General features: G+C 43.8%; 1 long non-coding RNA gene across 1 annotated transcript in view; it reads left to right on the plus strand.

The window, feature by feature from the left end:
• The first annotated feature begins 10910 nt into the window (after positions 1–10910).
• LOC123372378 overlaps positions 10911–20965 on the plus strand; it is a 119677-nt gene continuing 109622 nt past the window's right edge. Inside the window, exons 1-3 of the long non-coding RNA XR_006580249.1 lie at positions 10911–11005; positions 11413–11511; positions 18923–18980. This is a non-coding gene — a long non-coding RNA (uncharacterized LOC123372378). The remainder of the gene's footprint in view (positions 11006–11412; positions 11512–18922; positions 18981–20965) is intronic.

Below are 20965 nucleotides of genomic sequence, written 5' to 3' on the forward strand. Positions count from 1 at the left end.
TAGATTATCTGTGAGATTATCAAATCCATTCCTTGCCGATGCAGGTATGTTCCTTACCAGATATTCTCCACACTGCTTTGTCTGGCTTAGCTTTAAAAGTCTCAGGTGGTAAGGCCTGCATCTCTTCTGTTGAAAGACAGTTTCACTAATAAGAGCTAAATGAAGAAAATATTTCCTGATATTTAACCTTATTTTCATCCTGTTGCTCTAGTTGTATTCCCTAACCTTGTTTAAATAGTTCCTTTTAATCTCAATGTTTATACTCTTCAAATGTGTGTAGATTGTTATTGTGTGTCCATCTTATTTGTTGATTATAAATCAGTCCCTTCAACGTCTTAATAATTTTTATTATTCTTCTCTGATCTCTCGCCAGTTGTTTACATCTTCCTGGTAATGAAGTGTCTAGAATGTAACACAGCATTTCAGCTGGAACTGGGTGTGATGTTTAATGGAACAGTATACATATTGTTTGCCAGAATTAGAATTTTAGAAGCTTCTATGAAACTGGAACAATTTTGACAAACATCACTTAGATTTTTGGTGAAATATTTTCCACTCTCTGGAAGCTTGTGAAAAAATCAAAATGCTTCTTTTACTAAAGTTTTCTTGTGAATTTTGAAAAAGCTTCTATGTTGGGTCAAAGGCTTCCCCGTGGTCTGAAGGAATGAGCACAATAATGAGATCCAAGGTGGTTTTGATTTCTGTTTTTACCGCTTTTCAGTGAACGTCCGTAATAATATTTATCTGCCTTTTATGATTTTCTATAGTGTCCTCACCATTAATGTAGTATTTAAGCTCTACACAGGTGAAATTAGATTAGTGAGGTCTGGAGTTAGAATGCATGAAGTCTTCTGCTTTTCTGCATACTCTATCTGTTCAGGAACCTGTATTTGGTGTGTGTGGAGTTTGATGGTGCTCAGTGAATGAATTAGGGTTGTATAGTGAATGAGGCTATGGCCTTTAAGATCCTAGCCTTATTTCTTGTAGAAGTTGGAAAGACAGGGTCATCTTGTAGTTAAGGTGTTGAGTGTGACTCTGGAGAACTGGATCTTATTTTTGCTCTTGTAACAGACTTCATATGTGATGGTGAGCAGGTCTTCTAAGTGGGAATTTTCACAGGTGGCCACTAATTGTGTATTCTTCATTTTCTGGGTGCCCAACTTGAAATACTGAGGGGCTGATTTACAGAAGAGTTGAGCACTCACATCTACAAGTGAATTCAGTGGGAGCTGTGGATGCTCAGTGCCTCTGAAAAGGAGAATCTAGCCATCACAAATTGGGCACCCATCAAAATTAGTGGATCCTTTTTCCAAATTTTGGCCTTAATCCCTCTGAGTCTCAGATCCCCATGTGTAAAATGAGGATAATAATAAGTTGTTTCACAACTAAAATATACTGGCACTTTATTGATCCAAAGTTAGCTGCATTTACTGATGACTGGTATTTAGGAGATCAATATGCAAAGGTTTAATAAACTTGTGAATACTGCATTTTAAGGTTAAAACCGAAAATAATTTATTTTATTTTCCAAATGAGACAATAGTCTTGAGGTTTATTCTGCATTTAATATGACTGAGGATTTGCACTTGGATCTATCATATAGTTATAGTGGCTACAGGTTTTCTTTTTTTGGCTCCACTTACAAATAACTGTTTAATAATGTGTTTTTTAAACAAATTTTGATATTACAGAAGCAGTTTTAGTACAGACAGACTTGAAAAACAGACTGAATTCACATCTTTATGACATAATTTGCAGAAAACAGACAGGAATGTAACTTATATTCACTTAAGACTTACTTTCTTAAGAGTTTTTATACCATATTTCACGCTAAGTGCAAATTTAAAAGGTTTTTACATTTTATGGTTATGTATTTTATACATATGCATAAAACGCTGTTGGCTTAGTAAGGTTACAGCCCTGTTTAATATTTGGGTTTTATTTCTCACATAAACTGATAGCTATGATTTCATTGTGGTTCCTTCACATATTAACCCTATTAAAATTTCATCGCATCCAAAACCCAGGGCTTTTCATTTAAATTATATACAACATTAATATGAAGTAGTGTGGAGTAAAGAACTTGTTGACACGAGTTGATAATGACCGGATTATCCAAGAATGGCAAAATTCTCTCTCTTTCAGGCATAACATTTCATGCCCACACTTTCATGTAACAACTTAAAATTTCCCCTTACTGTTCCCTGCCCTATAGTTCCTCTTTGTAAAAACCTGTACAGGAAACCAGAAACTGAGCTTGATCCTTCTTTCAGAGTTTCCAATAGATCATTCTATGAGACAGGGTTTCTTCCTGTGAGAAATGGGCAGGGGGTTCAGTGCTCAGAACTGCAGATCTCACAGGAGTAGGGTGACCAGTTTGCAAGAGTAAAATATCAGGACACATGGGGCAGGGCAGCCACAGGCGCACAGCCCTAGGAAGCTGCGAGTGTGGCGTTCGGCCCCTGCCGCAAGCCACAGGGCAAGGGCTAATGGAGTCATGGCTCCAGCTCCAGCCCCCGACAGAAGCCATGGGTTGGGGTGCAGGGCCCCGACTCCAACCCCCGGCTGAAGCTGCGGGGCAGGGGCGCATGATCCCAGATCCAGCTCCTGCCATGGGACAGGGGCACAGGATCCCAGTTGCAGTCCCAGTTGCAGGGCTGGGGAACGAAGGGTCCTGGTTATAGCCCTGGCTCCAGCCACAGCCATGGAGGGGAGGCCGACAGTCCTGCCTTCAGCCCCAGCTTCAGCCACTGACAGCTGAAGCAAAGTATGTCAGGGAGGTCTAGAATCAGTGACTGCTGTGCCCTCCCTGACTAAATTGTAGATTTAGTTGAAATCCATATTTAAATCTACAGATTTATTTGTACATTAGACAAACAACAGGAATAAAAGGCAGAGTTTTTTATTCAGCCAATAAATCAACTTCACAATTTGCATACCTCTCAGACGTGCCAGAAGTCTAGTACTTCTTGGATGATTTTGCCATAGTCATGACTTGCTTCTGGGCAATCACAAAGCTGTAGAAGTCCTTGCAACTCATCCGGAAATTCATTTTGACAAAGGTTTCAGACCGCACCAAGTCTATGCTGCTTCGATTCCAGACATCAGTCCATGCACCGTTCATGACTGAAAACACACACACGGTGTATGCGCTGCTTACTGGTATACTGAGCAAGTATTGACACCAGCTTTGTCATGTTCAGGAATTCAGTGCTGCCGTCCCTGTTTCTCAGCACTTGAGACCAGAGTTCCCCAGCTGAGTATTTGCTAGGCTCCAACTTGGAGTTGATGTCTTTGATGATACAGTACTCATCACAGAGCTGATCAAGATCCATTGTTTTCTGTAGGCTTACAGCTGTCACAGCCACAGACAGATCCCTGTATTCAAATTCCCTATTAGCTTTGATGTTCAAGCACTGGGTATTGAACAAGTAGCCAGTTGTTGAAAAATCAAACCATTTCTCCAGATGTAGGACTGACACATTATAAATTTTCATGAAGTCTTTCCTTAGATATTCAGCAGTGATAGGTAGCATCTCAGTTAATAGATTTTCAACTTTGGAGCAGAAGAATTTGTCATTCTTCCATTGCTGAAGTTTAATTCTCAGATTTTTCATTATGGCATACATGTCACATGCCGTCTCACTTTCATTTTTCAAACAGAGCACAGTATTATCGAAGATTTTCAGGACATTCTGGAAGAAAAATAGATGAACCTCAACTTTGCTAGGCCCCTCACCTTGTTCATTGTTTCTCATTGGAGAACAGCATCCATAAAGATTTTGGGCACTCGTCACTGCCCAGAGAAACAAAATAGCACTTAACAGCCTGCCACACATTTACAAGCCTGTTTACAGCTGGGAAAAGACTCAACCAGCATGTCGGAACATGGCGCAGTAAAGTGGCATACTCCATATCCACAAAGTCAGACATATCCTTCAGTGCTACTACTCTCTTAGCAGAACTGTTGAACTGATTCGAACATCTTAATCACTGGAGTCTCAGTGTCAACTTGAAGGCAGTCAACATGGGCAGGGCAGTTTGCAGGCAAGATATTTTCATTTTGTTTTTTTAAATTCTGGTACACTGATTATCGCTTTCCATAATTCACGTTTGCATTATCAGCACAGTAGGAAGATACTTTGTTCAGGTCTAGTTTGTGTGTTGCAAGTTTTTCAAGTAATGTGTTGCTTATTTCCTCTGCAGTCTCTTTGCTTTGCTCATAGAAGTCTAACAGTTTATCTTGGATCCCTTGTTTGGGTGTCCAGTATCTCAGTGATAAGGGGTAAGTTTTCACATTGCCCTTGTTAGATGCTTCTTTGGAAACTGAGAAATAGCGATCACCTGGCTTGCTGAGGTCTTTTGAAATTCTGTCGAGAGCGGCGATAGCACATTTTTGATCAATGCCTCTGTTAGTTCGGCCACAGCTGATGTGCTTCGCAATCGTTGAATCTGGATACAAGGTAGGCACCATTTTAAGTTCACAGTCACACGAGCAATAGGAGTGTTGATGGATTACTGTGTGGTAAACTTGAGTTAGCTCAGCAGCAATAACCTTGTTATTGAAGGATTCATTTGGCTTCCTGAAAAAATTTGAGGCCAGGGTATTGCTCATGTGAGTTTTTTGGTGTTCACAATTTTTTTGAATCACCATGATGCTTAACATCAGACTCTCTGCCATGGCAAATGCTAAATTCCTTCCTGCATGCTTTACTAAAGGCTTTTGGATCATACTCATAGGATTTCTGAATCCAGGTGTAAGTGTTGTGACAAAGTTCCTCCTCTACCTTGGTGGGTCCTGCGCTTGTTGGCGGATTTGCTTGCCTCACAGATTCACCCTGTGGGTCGGGAAACAGCCCAGAGACCTTCCCCTCTGGTAGAAGCCACAGTCCAAGTCAATTCCTCCTGTGTTTGATCAGGAGTTGGGAGGTTTGGGGGGAACCCAGGCCCACCCTCTACTCCAGGTTCCAGCCCAAGGCCCTATGGACTGCAGCTGTCTAGAGTGCCTCCTGGTACAGTTGCGCGACAGCTACAACTCCCTGGGCTACTTCCCCATGGCCTCCTCCCAACACCTTCTTTGTCCTCACCACCGGACCTTCCTCCTGACGTCTGATAGCCCTTGTACTTCTCAGTCCTCCAGCAGTGCCTACTCACTCTCAGCTTCTTGCACGCCTCTTGCTCCCAGTTCCTCGCACACACTTCCTCTTCTCTGGCTCCCTGGCTCCCTCTGGCCTGACTGGAGTGAGCCCTTTTATAGCATCAGAGGGGCCTTAGAGTCAGGTGCTTAACAGTCTCACCTGACTCTTAGCAGGTTAATTTGAGTCATGTCTTCTCATTAGCCTGGAGCAGCCCCTGCTCTGGTCACTCAGGGAACAGAAAACTGCTTATCCAGTGGCAAGTATATCTCCCTTCTACTACTCTGCTGTTCCCAACTGGCCTGGCTCTATCACAGTGTTTCCCCATTCTGTTCTGTATCTGCACTGTCTTTTTTTTTTTTTTAAGTAGTTGGCTCCTCACTTGCAGTTGCTAATTCAGGCGGGGTTTTTGGCTGAAGACCGTTAGGTAGATAGCTAGCAACTGAAAAGAACTGTGCAATCTCTGTGCTTCTTACATGTTACTACGCACCCACTGCAGTTTGTGCCACAGTATGTACAATGGTTCAGAACTGTGAACTACATATCCCTACTGTAAATTGTGTTACAACTGAAAACAACCTGAAAAAACAAAATTGCCAGCAGATAACAGAGCACAATTGGGTTTAACAAGTAGGACATCCCCAATTGACTAATTTTCTGTTTCACTACCAAGTTTTAAATTTTACCTGAATATCGGGACAAATGGCGTCCTGGTCATACATCAATCAGGTGCATGTCACTAGGTGCAGCCCCTGCTCACCAGTGTGGGTAAGTGACCTGGGCAGCAACTTAGCAGTGCTCAGCCCTGGCCTGCCCTGTGGCGGAATCAGCACGTGCAGAGCTCATTTCAGAGCCGGCAATCCTAGCCCTTACACTGCATCCACGGAGCTGGCTGCGGGGCTCCCTGCCTGGCTCTGCGAGTCAGGGCTCCCTATGAGCTACCCTGTCCAGCCCTTCTTAGGGGCACCCTGAGCACAGAGGGGTTCTGCTCCAGGGCTGTCACTCAGCCCTGGGTGCCGAGATCCAGGGGCGGCTCTAGGATTTGCGCTGCCCCAAGCAGAGCGGCACGCCGCGGGAGGCGCTCTGGCGGTCGCCGGTCCCGCGGCTCCCGTGGACCTCCTGCAGACGTGCCTGCGGAGGGTCCGCTGGTCCCGCGGCTCCGGTGGACCTCCCGCAGGCACGGCTCCACCGGAGCTGCGGGACCAGCAGACCGTCTGCAGGCACATCTGCGGGAGGTCCACCGGAGCCGAGGGACCAGCGGGACCAGCGGACCCTCCGCAGGCACGTCTGCGGGAGGTCCACCGGAGCCGCGGGACCAGCGGACCCTCCGCAGGCATGCCTGCGGGAGGTCCACGGGAGCCGCCTCCCGTGGGACGCTGCCCCAAGCGTGCGCTTGGCCCGCTGGGGTCTGGAGCCGGCCCTGCCGAGAGCCATTGGAACACTCCAGCCCTGGGGCTCGGCTGGGGGTCAGCAGCCGCCTGGCCTCAATTGGCTGGGGTGGGCTTTCCTCTCTGTTGTCACTGCAGAGTGAGTCTTCCGGATGGCAGAGCTTTCTGGGGGTGCTGCCCCCACCCCTTAAAATAAATGGGCGACTTCAGCTCACTTTGGATTGGTCGGATCCCAAAGCTCATTTGCCAAGAATGGGTTTGGATCCGGCACAGCGTTAAGCCTGGTGACAAAGAGCTGGCAGGTGACACCTGAATTGAAGCGTGACTTTTGTTCCCAGCCTCAAGGAAAGGGCAGTTCTTTCCAGTGCTGGGTTTACCATGGCTACTCAGCGGCACCAGGCCCACACTCACAAGGGGCCCCAGCGTGGCGTGTTCCACTTGTGCTGTGCCCCCAGGCCCCACCAAGCCCGCTGGTTCCTCTTTGCTCTGGCCCCACCTGCCAGCTCCTCTCTGCCTCCTAGCCCCTCCCCCCTCACTTGATGCACAGGGGGCCGGGACACTCGGTGCAGACCCCACTCCTGCCCCTGCAGCAGCAGCAGCCTGAGCACACTCAGCTACACTCCTGGTGCATGCGCACTCCCAGGTGCTGGCACGAGGCCCTTGGAAGCAGTGTGGGTGCGCGTGCCGAGGAGGGGGTGAGGTTCAAATGTGCACACAGCAGGCAGCCTCCCCGCTCCCAGAGCGAATGGGACTCTGCTGGCAAAAGGCAGCAGCGCATAAGCCTGGGAGCTTCAGATCCAGCAGCAGTCTGTGTGTAGGGACAGCTGCCCTCTCCCCCAGCTGCCTCACGCAGCCAGCGACTCATGGACCCCACTGCCCATGGGCTTTGTTCCCTGCTTCTTGGGCTCCAGTGGCCCCCACCCCAATGGGCTCCATCCTCCCTGTGCAGTGCCCTCTGTGGGCACCCTATTTTTGTGGGCTCCAGTACCCGCCATTCATGGGCTCCAGTGGTTCCCCTTACACCCCCCCTTCCTGGACTCCATTCCCCAGTTGCTGGGCCCCTGGGGATCCCCTCCCCTGTCCAGGGGGATCTGTGCTTTTCACACTGTCCCCTCTTGGAGCTTTCTTCCCTCTCCCCCCCTTCCCAGCTTTATTCCTCCCCGACCTATTTCTTCCCTTGGACATAGGCTGGTGTCATTGTGATGCCAGTGGAGCGGGCTGGGGCTCCTTCCCAGAGCTGTCCATCCATCCCAGCATGTAAGGGCATGTGTGTATGTGTGAGGCAATCAGGTGTGGTGGTTGCTGTGTGTGTCCCCAGAGAGGTGGTGAATCCGGATCCATACAGAACAGCCTGCCTCCTGCATGGCATGCAATGAGTGGTGGTTTTGTTTGGCTCCTCTCCGCCCCATGCCCTGGCTGGACCCCAGAGTAGCTCCAGACAGTCTCTGGTGCCTGCCTCCTGTGGGTCCCCGCCTGCCTCCCCAGAGCCGAGCCGTGTAGGACCGGTGAAGAAGTGGGGCCAGTCTTGGTCAGTGTGTGGAGGGGAATCAGGGTGGGGAGACTTGGGAGGGCCCCTCCAGGCAAGTGGGTCTTGAGGGAGCTTGGCCGGGGTGGGGGCAGACCCTGGCCTGGCTGATCACGCTGCTCCCAAGGGGCCGGAGTGATTCCCTACCCCCGGGACCTAGCCCAGCTGACACTCACCTCACCTCCTAGCAGGGCCGGTGAGTGCGGCCAGGGGAGGGGGCAGGGCATGAGGGACAGTGTGTCTGGGAGATCTGTGGTGGGATGCTGGGCTGTGAGGGGATGCAGGGCGCTGGGTGGTGAGGGGACTGTTTTTGGGGGGTGCTGGGCAGTGGGGGTCTGTGTGGGGCACTGTGTAGTTGTGGTGGTGGGGCTGTGGGGAAGGGCACTGGATAGTGGGGGAGGTGAGGTGTGAGTGTTGGGGAACTAGGGAGTGGGGGGTTCTGTATGGGGTGCTAGGCAGTTGTTGGGAGTTGGGGGGGTGCTGGGCAAGGGTGGTGGTGTGCAGGGCACTGTGCATTTGTGTAGGTAGGCGCTAGGCAGTGTGTCTGGGGGGCGCTGGGTGAGGGAGCTGTGTGACGCAGCATGGGCCTGCCCCCAACAAGAACGGGCACGCTGGCAGCACAGGGCCAGACGGACCAATGTGCCTCTGGCCGGTCACCCCGCTCGCCTCCTCACCTGAGGGCTGAGGCAGGGGGAGGAGGTGCGGGGTCCTAACGGCACTTACCTGGGGCAGCTCCCGGGAAGTGCTGGCAGTTCCTCTGGCTTCTAGGGTCAGGGTGGCCAGGGAGGTCTCCATGTTTTGCACCCACCATTAGTGCCAGCTCTGCAGCTTCCATTGGTCAAGATGGTTAAAGAGATGCCCCAGAGTTCCTAGGATTGTGGGACATCCCTGAAGCTGGCAAAATAAAAGGAAAGCCAAGCGGTAGCCTGTGAACACAGTGTGACCAAGGGAAAATCTAGATAGAATGCTTTTGGGTCTGTTGGCTAAAGAGGCTTCTTGCACATTAAGAAAATGCTCCTTTTGTTCTTGGTTCCTCCTGAATTCAGAGAAGGAAGATGTTGTACATTCCTTGTAAATAAACAAGACTGCATCAAAGAAAATACTGGACTCAATAATTTTTGTTTTGAGCTGGAACATCCCCAGGGCCCTGAACTTTCACTAGCTGCTTGGGTTGAAAAGGGGCAACGATATGATCCATAATATTTCACACATTAAAAAAATCCATTTGGAAAACTGGATTTCTCAGTGGACTGACACAGAGCTTTTCATCTTTAGGTCACCAGTTGAAATAAATCTGAGGTTGCCAGTGTCTGGAAGTCGTCACCATCTGACAGTTGTCGGATAGCTTATGTGAAATGAGCTGTTGGTGTCAATCTAGCTTCTTGTGGGCAAGTGCCCATGTCTTAAAAATCATCAAACAACTTGTGCTAACTGGGGCCTTTGTTGGCAAACTCAAGAGAAGCCAAAAATTGAATGGTTAAGGATAGTGAACTGCTCCCCAATCCCAACCTGGAGAGTCAATCCTTTGATAAAAGGGCTCATGCACTTTGTTTGCCAAGTATGTTAGCCATTGGCTGTCCCATGGTTGTCACATGGCTAAAAGACCACAGATTCCATGGCTGCTGATCCAACACCTTTCACAAGCAATGAAATTCATAGTTTTTGCTTGAATGACTATTCATGAATCCTTTTTAAAAATAATTGCTTAGCCCTATTTAGCAGTTAAACTTTGAATAGGGAATACAGCATACATCACAATAATTTATTATATATTTGCCTACATCATTAACATTATTTGTAATGGACTACACAATGTTAAACATTTAACAACCAGAGTCATATGGAAAACATCAGCAGTTTTGCAAATTGATACTTATCCATTTAGAAGAGCTAGAAAGGCAGTGATAAAATTATAGGCCTCAAATTGGTTGAGATTGTTTTAAGTACTGCAATTAGGATGCAGCATTTCAAGTAACAGTATTTTAAGGAATAAGCTATGGCTCATTTTCTCATAAGCAATAAATACAGAAAGTAGTAGATGTCTACTGGTCATCTAGAATAGAAGCAAAGGATTTACATTTATGATTATATAAACAATTATATCTTTAGCCTATCTTTATTATGAGTTGAAATCTCAGAATACACACAAGTCAAAGCAACTGTTGCACTCCCATGAGCACAAGGACTGCTTGTGGCTAGGCTGTTAGTTACCCTGAAAGGGGCAGGAAGGGGTAGGGCCAGTACCATCACTTCAGCAGCACTTTTTACAGTGCACAGCACAAAAAGACTCTAGTTCTGATATGGTAGCCTTTGAGTGCTACCATAGTATAAATGATCAAAATAATAATGACCTCAACTTCTGACTGGCCAGCTAAAGTAGAATGTGTCAGCTGCATTCTCTTCAAGGTTGGTGTAGTGGCTTGGGAGTTCCAGGAGACATGTCCCAGTAGAATGGCATGGCTCAGCACTACTCCGAGCACAGGGCTCTGGTTTAGTGTCAGAATTTAAGTTCATAGCTGCATTACTGTATATCATACAATAAACAGAGGCTGCCATGAAAAAGTCAAAATTTGCTAAGAGATATCACACAGTTACCACAGTTTTTTTTTTATCCTAAGGACAGGAATCCCATATACCATTGTGAGGTAACTGTTAGCAATTGAAGCCAAAAGTCTGTGAGAAAAAAAACTAACCTAAAATTAAAATAATTATTTCTTGAAAAATCATGTACAGTTAATGTTTCCTAGGGCCACATCTTGCACATCATTGTATTATGATTTTTATATATTGACCATGGATCATGTCCCTGACACTTTACAAGATACACTTTCACGTATACTTTTATTTTTGTGATATTCTCTTGATGAAAGACTTCCTGGAAGAAGAGTGTTTTCAATAGATTTTGGTGAGGAGAAAGCAGCTGTTTGAAGCCTCGTCCAAAGCCTGTTGAAGTCAATGTGAGTCTTTTTGTTGAAGTCAGCGTGAGTCTTTTAATTGCCTACAAAGGTTTTGGATCATGTCCTTGGTGCATACCAATAGCAACAAGGTCCCAAGAATAAGTGCAATGGCGGGTGAGGAGGGGAATGCACAAAGATGGGATTGGAAGAAGGAAACGAGGAAGGCTTTTACAAAGAGGAAAGGGGAAGTAGGAAGAAGCAGGAGCAGAGATGTAAGCAGGAGCAGTTTTAGGCAGGGAGCGGAAGGTATTAGACTGGGTGCAACTGAGCAACATGATTTGAGTGACGGAAAAGAGATGATTCTCACTGTAGCATTTTAGCTCATCTGGATGGGACCAAGATTATGATTATGGGACAATTCCAGGAAACATCTTTAGGGTGATTAATAATGAGGTATTTCTCACCAGAAAGAAAAATCTGTAATGAGAGCTGGAGAAGCAAATCCCATACTGATGGCTGTTATCCAGGAGATAAACCAAGCGTTTTAATCAAGGGACACACTCTAGGTATTGCTTACTGCCTTATATACATATCTCATTATTATAAACCATGTAACTAGCTGATATATTTAACTTCATTTTTGGATCCATGATTTAATATGCTCCTTGCTGTTCTTCCAAGACCAGAAGAAAAATGGTAATTTTTTCTCTTGAAAATAACAGTCATGTCATTATGATGTTTGAATGAGAAACTAAGATTTATAATTCAATGCACACATCACGTTCAACAAGCCTTTTAATGAGGTAGTCGTGTCCATGAATTAATGTGTTGTTTTAAATAGCTCTTGATCATATAGTAAATTGAACAAAAATGCAGAACTTTCTTCAGAGTGTCTTGATTACATATCATTTCTTTTTTCACCCCTTTCTTTCTCAGTTTGGCAGGATTGAATAACTGTCTGCACAAGTATTCAGCAAATAACCTTCCATAATATGTGACAGTGCACAAATCACCCCAGTTTTTTTATACATTCATATTCTATAGCATATACCATGTTTGGTTCACTGTTTTGTTAGAATTTCCATTTTTATATTGAAACAACCACAATAGCTTAATTATGCAATTATGAGGAAGTAAAAGTAAGTTACAAATATAACAATTGTAAGTATAAGTTACATAAATATTTTCATAAGGGGGCAATTTCCTTTAATTTGAAAATGTAAAAAGATCTGTCTTGTGTGTATTATTTTTGACATAATAGTATATTAAAATCCAGTGTGGGTAGGTTCAAATCTAGGGTCAAATCCTTTTAGAGAGAATCATATTTTCTACTCAGTGGCTCCTGGTTTTTCAGCATGAATGGGTTAATGGCATATTTTACTGTCATTTCATCTGCCCAGGATAGGGGAGATGTTTAGTTTATTGGAAATGTTTTGTGTGAAGCTCTGATTTTCTTATTTCCTATGTTTGGACAGAAAAGCATGAGTGGTTTACTTGATGGATAGCTAGGTAAATGTGAAGTGCTATATGAGTAAAACTCACATGCTCATATTCGCATTGTTTTCTTGTACAAGAAACTTTTTAAACAGAAAGGTACGGATAAATCCAGTCACTTCTGTTTCTGGAGAGTTGGTTCCTGGGCCCACTTAATCTAATTTAGCTAAAAAATAATTAAGGGTATATCTTCACTGCACAGTTAACCTAGGTGATCAGCACCATATCTGAGCACCTGGATTAGACTAGGCAAGAGGTGTGAATGGCTACAGTGCAAAGTCTTGCTATGTCACTGTGTCCCCACTGTCTGCACTTGCCTGTGTGTGTCATTGGGCACATCCCAGGGTTCTTCAGGCTCTAGGATTCTTTTTCAGTCCACAGTGTCAATTGCAAAAGCACTTGTCTATCCTTTAGGGAGAAATATGGGAAGGGTTTATCCACACTTCAGTAATTTTTGCCAGTGTCTTCACTGCAAAATGGGTGGGTTCCAGCCTGAGTGAATGTGGAGCCTGGATTCTAACTACACTCCCAGCCAGATAGGCTAGCCTGGACTTAAAATAACTTCAAACCCAGTCAAAGATTTTTCTATGTGGATGGTAGGGGGATTTGGGCTAAAGTCCAGGTAAGAGCCAGTGTCAACTGTGTGGTGAAGACATACCCTTAGTCATTATCTTCTCACCGGACAATGAATGACCATTACCTTAGATCTAATTAGTTAATCTGTCTATAGACAATTAATTATCTAGCCAGGACATGGCTTCTAGAGTCATGCTGAAGTCAGAAGAAAGTTAAAAAACACATAATTCCCACAGGAAGTGGGTAATTGATTATCCCTTATTAATCATAGAATTGATGGCATGTTTTACTTTATATCACATTATATGCTCCCAAAGGGGATATTATAATTTATAATGTCTCTGGATGATGTACTAATTGCAGTGGCTTAATGATGATGTAAGTTGTGTTGACATAAATTTGTAGTGTAGATATGGCCTAAGATATGGCCTAAGAAGAGAATCTGGCATTTCTTTTTAAAAGCAGACGCACGCTCATGTGCATGCACACGCGCACACACACACACAGTGTGGGGAAAAAAATTAGGTTGTTGCATATTATATTTATTGCAGCCTACTGTACAAATGCCACGTTACCTGCTGGAAATGTGAGCCACTGTATCCTGTAAGTACCACATTATTAAAAGAGGACGCTCAATATTCATGCACAAAAATAACCTTATTGAACCCAAACTTTGTTTGGGAAAGTTTTTGGTTTAGTCTCCTCACTCACATTTTAGTGATGGGCTGTGGGCCCCACAGTTGCTGCTTTTTGGCATTGCCCCAATATTGACTTCCCATGGAGCACAGTGCTCCTGAGAAACCTCATATCTGATGTAGTCTGAGGTTTCTAAGGCATATATGGTAGTCTGGGATGTTTCTTCCTGACATGTCCCAAAGGCACAATATTCAAACAGGGAGGCATTGAAACCTTTAGGTTGGACATTAGGAAAAAGTTCCTAACTGTCAGGATGGTTAAACACTGGAATAAACTGCCTAGGGAGGTTGTGGAATCTCCATCTCTGGAGATATTTAAGAGTAGGTTAGATACATGTCTATCAGGGATGGTCTAGACAGTACTTGGTCCTCCATGAGGGCAGGGGACTGGACTCAATGACCTCTTGAGGTCCCTTCCAGTCCTAGAATCTATGAATCTATGAATCTTGTACTGCTCACCTACTATTGCTGTTGTAAGGATTGCTGCTGAGCTCCTGAAGAAAGCTGATGTTTCCTGAGAGGAGAGGAAGGCCTTTCTGCAACAAAAACAGAAGGGAGAAAAGGGCATTTCTGTATCCTGCCTCTGAACTTCCCTGTTTTTCTCTGAATCTCTGCCATGGAGGAATGATGAGAGTATATAAAGGAGCTTTTTTGGTGGCTGACTGGCCATGATGAGTTACTTGTTCCTGTTTTGAAAGTTTTTGGTTTTAATGCTGTGGAGGGTATTATGTTGTCAGGACACCTACAGTTCTTATATAGGAATCCTTGTATTATTTATATCTATATTTTTAATTACCGCGAACAATAATTCTGTTCGGTTCTATTCAGGTTGAGATCAGATGGTCCAGAGCTTAGGTTGCTAGCCCATGACTTTCGACTGAACTCAAGTCTCCCATGCTTCATCACAGGTTATTTATGTGATGTTTGGCAAATTGCTTAGACCCAGATCTTAAAAGATATTTAGGTGCCTGGCTCACATTTCAGTGAGTGCTAGGTGCCTAAATACTCTGGAGGATCTGGGCATCTGTGTCTAAGTTCCTCATCTGTAAAATGGAGATAATAGTACTTCCCTACATCACGGGGTATTGTGTGCATAAATGCATTAAAGATTGTGGGGTGTTTAGATACCAGTACTACAGAAGTGGAGGCCATGTAAGTAATTAAGATAGATAGATAGCTTCATATACTGCACCTATGACTGCAGTTTCTGGGTCCCTGAGTGTATATGTGTGGGGGTGTCCTTCTGTCTCTGTAAATATATATGTAGATACACAGAAAGTATTTTCAAAAGAGGTTGCCTAAAATTGCCATTGTAAATGGGACTCCAACTTTATGGTGTTACTGCATTGCCAGTGTATAAAGGTGAAACTCTACATTTTAGCACTAAGGAATGAGTAATATTTTTCTGTATCACATCCATCTAGATAGCATAGTGATTGTGGACATAAATACATTTGAAAATGTATGTTATAGCAATAATGCCTAAGGTGTGTTTTAATTTTCCATTTTTCATTCCATCTTCTTGAAAAGAAAGGTGTGATACGTAACTTCGTACTGAATGACTTACTGTGTTGGAACATGGCCTCTAACAATCTCAAGTTGATTGTATGTGCCTGTCTGATGTTGAAATATCATGGTGTTATAAAACATTACATTGTGGGTTGACAATAAATTATGCATACTCATGGTTGAGAATCATGGTCTATCAAATTTTTTAAATTGTTTACTGATTTGGATTTGAATACTAATTACTTGCTAATACTCTAGCTTGCTGTGCAGAGACATTGATGTACATCAGCTGTAGATAGAACACTTATAATTCTTTCCAAATACTTTTGAAAGCCTAAATGAATTGTACAGTACATTTGCATGTGACCTGCACTACTGTATTCTTCATCTAGCACGTCAGTACTCTATTATCCATTTTTCTTATTTTTAATTATACATCACCATAGAGGCATGGTGCTTTCATCTACATTTCATTAAAGCAAGTAGGTTGAATGCATAGATGAAGTACAAGGCATTAACATGTATTAACATTATAGTGTCAATGCCTTAACATGAGGATATGTAATTTTTAGTGGTAATCAGATAATGAAAATCAAAGATAGATTCTTAACCTCTTGATCTCAAAGCTATTAAATGTATTAAAGCCTTGCTAACTTGCACTTTGCTAAACCACACACTTCATAATTTGCACATAGACCCCAATGGCCTCTCTTTACATGGCAGTAAAGATTTAAAAGAAAAAAGCTGTAGTTTCAGGTCATTATATGTTGTTTGAAACATCCTGCAGATCATTTGCTAATATAGTGTGATGTGTTGTTCTAAAAAAAGAATTAAAACTTAGCTATCCTTGAAAAAAGTATGTTATATGATGCCCCCTTTTTCCCTTTGTGTTCTCTAATTCACAAAATCCAGCATGCTATAATTGATTGCCCAGTCTTAACACAAATGACTGAAGATATAGGTAGATTGTCTTTTGTGCCAGTGATATGTTTAGAGAAAGAAAAGTGAGGGTATATATGTCAGCTAGAGTACTGTGTTCAGTTTTGGGTGCTACACTTTAAGAAAGATGTGGACAAATTGAATAGAGTTCAGAGAAGAGCAACAGAAATGACAAAAGACTAGAAAACCTGACCTAAGACAAAAGGTTAAAAAAAACCTGGGCCTGTTTAGTCTTGAAAAAAGAAGACAGAGGGGAACTGATAAGTCTTCAAATACCTTAAGCAGGGCTGGTGCAAGGATATTTTGCGCCCTAGGCAAAACTTCCACCTTGTGCCCCCCCACCCCCACTTTATAAACTTTCAAAAATGAATACTGCATAATGTGGCATTGTTCATTAGAATGAATACACATTTGGTTTGAAAATTTATTAATTTCATTATTTAGTCTACATATTCCATGAAAATAAAGGGGTGTGGGGCTACCTGGCTTCAGGCAGGGGAATGCAGCAGGGGCTGGCTGGAGAAGGGAGTGTGGGGCTACCGGGCTTCAGGCGGAGGGTGCTGCGGGGGCTGGCTGGAGACGGGGTGTGGGGCTGGCTTCGGGCAGGGGGGGTGCGGCAGGGGCTGGCTGGAGACAGGGGGTGTGGGGCTGGCTGCAGGCAGGGCAGGGGGTGCAGCAGGGGCTGGCTGTGGGTAGGATGGCGGGTACCAGGGCCATCCCTAGATATTCTGGGGCCCTATGCAGCCCCCCCCATGGGGGGGTGCGGCAGGTCTCTGTGGGGGGGGGGCAGGCCTCCTCGGGGGGGCAGCGCTGGCTTGGAGGGCAGGGGGGAACCACCCCCCAGCACTCACCGGCGGCGCGGCTGGGGCCGGGTCTCTACGCTTCCCCCGCCGGTGAGTGCAGGCCGGGCCCTGCTGCAGAGCTCAGGGGAGTGGGGGCGGGATGGGGCTGAGCAGGGGCGGGGGCCCTGGGGCAGAGCCAGAGCCAGAGCAGCAGGGAGCAGCACAGTGCCCCTGGCGGCCGGAGGAGGAATGACATCACTTCCCAGCCAGCCGGAGCTGATCAAAGCCGCAGTACCCCCTCGCACAGCGGTGAGAAGAGGGTTACACGTTTAGCTGGTGCCAAGTGAGCATCCCAGACATTTTGGGCACCGCTTTTTGGTGCCCTCAAATCTTGGCGCCCTAGGCAGCTGCCTAGTTTGCTTAGTGGTTGCACTGGCTATGACCTTAAGGGCTGTTATTCAGAAGACGGTGATCAATAGGTCTCCATGTCCATTAAAGGTCGGACAAGAAATAATGGACTTAATCTGCAGTAAGGGAGATTTAGATTAGATATTAGGAAAAATGTTTTAACTATAAGGATAGTTAAGTACTGAAATAGGCTACCAAGGGAGAGTGTGGAGTCCCCATCATTGGAGTTTTTTAAGAACTGGTTAAACAAACACCTGTGATCATGGTCCTGCCTCTTGAGGTCTCTTCCAGCCCTAATTTTTTTCTGATTCTGTGATACAAGAAACTCTGAGAGAAACCTGCTGAACTTTCTACACCATTTGATTACTGCTAAAAAGAACTAAGTCAGCAGGGTAAAACTGTTGTCAAGTGTATTAAAAGTAACTAGTGATTATGGGTGCCTCCATTTTTGGTAAGCAACTTGAGATACCTTAAATGGGCCTGATTTTCAGAAAATGCTAAGCACCCAGACTCTTAAAATCAGGCCATCCTTTACATCTGCTTACATAAAAATGTGTATCCAGTGTTTTTTGTCTGGTACCCAGATATACATGGGTAGTGCCCAGATATCTACTATAGTTGAGGCCCTGGTTACAGTAGTGCTATTTTCATAGAGAAGTATTTATTCAAGCTGTTATAGTTGTATTCATTATGTAACACTCTATCTGCAAGGACTGTAACTACAACAGCAAAAGTTGAAGGCATTGGCCCAGTACGTCAGAATGGCTAGGTTTCAGACAGTCAGTGGAATGCCTCAGGAGTCGAAGACTACCAGGAGGTAGCAGAGGCAACAAGTTAGACAAATAGGTTATTTTGGATTTATATGAGGTGTAGGGAGGAAGAGCTCTCAGTGTATTACATAGCAGGAATGGGGATTCTTGTCAGTCTCTCTCTCTTTTGGGAACCCAGAGTGCAGAGCTCTATAGTCTGAGGGTAAGAGCTCTTTGCTCTCCAATTTTAAGACCCCTGAGTTGGTATTTTTCCCCTTTAATGGTAGTTCTGTCTGCTCTGGGAATCTTTTCTGGTATAAATGTGTGTGAATGTCTAGTCTGTCACTTCTTTTCTTTCCTTCTCTAAATTGCTGTCACATCCTGATTTTTGTCCCCAGAGCAGAAAAAAAATGTTTTTTTACTGTATTTTTTCTTTGTTGTTATATTTTTTAATTCACCTTTACACTCCTGTTCCCTACCAAAACAGCTGGAGTTCCTGTGGGGAGGCAACAGGAGCAATTATGTGCAGCAGAATCTAATTGAAATGGGCTCAGTTGGAAAAGGAACAGCTCCCAGCAAGCTGAGGTCATGTGATCCTATTGCTTATAAAAGCTGAGCAGGAGATTAAAAATGGCTATCAGGAGCTCAGAGAGAGGTTTGGGCAAGCCTGTGTCACAATTGCAGGAGCGTATAAAAGCTGTGGGTGTTCTCAAGCCCTTGGTGAGCTGTGAAAGCCTGTTTGGGAGAAATGTAAAATTCTTTGTTGTCTTATTGTTATATTTTATTTTGGTAATAAATGTGTGGTCTTTTCCTTTTACCTTATAGGCAACCTTTCTGGGTCATCTCTTATCAGACAACCCTAATCATTGTGATAGTTAAACTGGTAAGTGCCTAACTAATGATTTAGTAGCCTCATGTTAGGCTCCTATTTTTGAGAAGTCTACAAGTCTACATTTGTTGTTACTGAATAGTTAGCAAAATATTCAGAATATTTATTCCAATCTAAAATGTTTTTTCTGAGTTTTTTGCATTGTAAATCACAGATAAAGTTGAATATCTCTTTTATAATGATAGAACACCCACTTAAGACGACCTTAACATTATACAGTACATAGTGGAAATATAATAGGTGCACTACAAGATGCTATTTTTAAAAATTTTCATTAGTAGTGTATTGGTAGTACAACTTCTTTTCACTTTCCTCTAAAATCTTCTTTGATACCTTAGTGGTATGAACTTGACACTTCATTTAACATTTTCAGACTTTAACAAAGCAAACATACTTTAGAAACATTGAACCTTTCTCGGTTAAGTACATGCTCACAATACTGGATGTAATCAATGAATTATGTAGTCCTGAAGTGAAACTTACTCTGATGTTATATTGTGACTGATAATTCTTAACTGAATAAACGTTAGGATGTGGTTTGCTTCATAACTATATTTTCTTAACATTAATACTTGCTTCTGTTCTTGGAGTTCTGCCTAAAAAAGCAACTGTATTTTATTCCTATAAATAGCCAGATATGCTTGAAATATCTGCATGGGCAACATTCATATTATTATTTTAGACATGAATTAGGCTATTGCCACATGGTAATGTGTGTGATAAAGTTAGGGCAACTCTCTGACATGTCAGGTTTGCCCGATTGATTCCTTTGCTGCAGGAACAGATTATGTATATATATAAAAAAAAACCCACACACTCTACCCCGATATAACGTGACCTGATATAACACGAATTCGGATATAACGTGGTAAAGCAGTGTTCCGGGGGGGGGGGGGGGGGGCTGTGCACTCCGGCAGATGAAAGCAAGTTTGATATAATGCAGTTTCACGTATAACGTGGTAAGATTTTTTTGTCCTGAGGACAGCGTTATATCAGGGTAGAGGTGTAATGTATAAAAAATATTCTGTGTACCACTCAAAGAATTCTAAGTATAATATAGTTCAAGTGTACAATGTATGTTGTTTTAGCATCTTATAAGATTAAGTCGGAGTCATTCTAGAGACTAAATCCTGAATGGTGATTCACCACAGGAAGGTGATATACTGTTCATGAATGCACTAGTGGCCAAGGTGGGTCATCTGAGAAGGACCAAAAGAGAACAGACAGATGAATCATAATATTGCTGTAAAGATGGAATAGTCATGCAGAATTTTGAGTTCAGTTTAACAATCATTCTCATGGAAATATGAAACCAGAATTTGGTTCATGTTTCTTCTTCTTCATTATTTGTATTGTGTTTGTGCCTGAAAGACTTACTAAAGATTAGACCTCTGGAACAAGGTGCTGTACAAACATAGACACAATTGCTCCCCCCCAAGTATTTACAATTCAGTTCAAGATAAGTGCAACAGGTGAATGTAAGAAACAATGGGAAAGAACGGAGGAAAGGAGAATGAGGGTAACAATAAGAAGATCTAACAGGCTGAAGCTAGATACATACACAACACAAGGGTTTTCAAATCAATTACAAGTATATCATCATATAACGAAAGCATAAGCTTAGTTCTAACTGCCTCTCAAACTAGATTTGTTGTAGGCAGAAGTGAGCCTTAAGGAAGGGTTTGAAGGGAGAAGAGTAGTGGCTGAGAAAATCAGTTTGTGGAGGGTATAGCCAGGATGGCAGAAAGCACAAATGGTTTGGGGAGGACGAGATGAATCATTTCTCAAACCTGGGATTGTTGTCAGAACACAGGGAGCAGCAATTGATGGGGTACAATTTTAAGAGTAGATATGTTGGCAAGGGCTTCTAAAGCGAGGACAATAATTTTGAACTAGATGTAATGCCAAAGGGGGAAGGGGTGATAGGATGGGCAAGGAGGATGACTTTAGCAACTGTGTTTTGCATGTATTAGAGTAGA

The sequence above is a fragment of the Mauremys mutica genome, chromosome 6, assembly GCF_020497125.1.
Source record: "Mauremys mutica isolate MM-2020 ecotype Southern chromosome 6, ASM2049712v1, whole genome shotgun sequence".
Classification (NCBI taxonomy): domain Eukaryota; kingdom Metazoa; phylum Chordata; order Testudines; family Geoemydidae; genus Mauremys; species Mauremys mutica.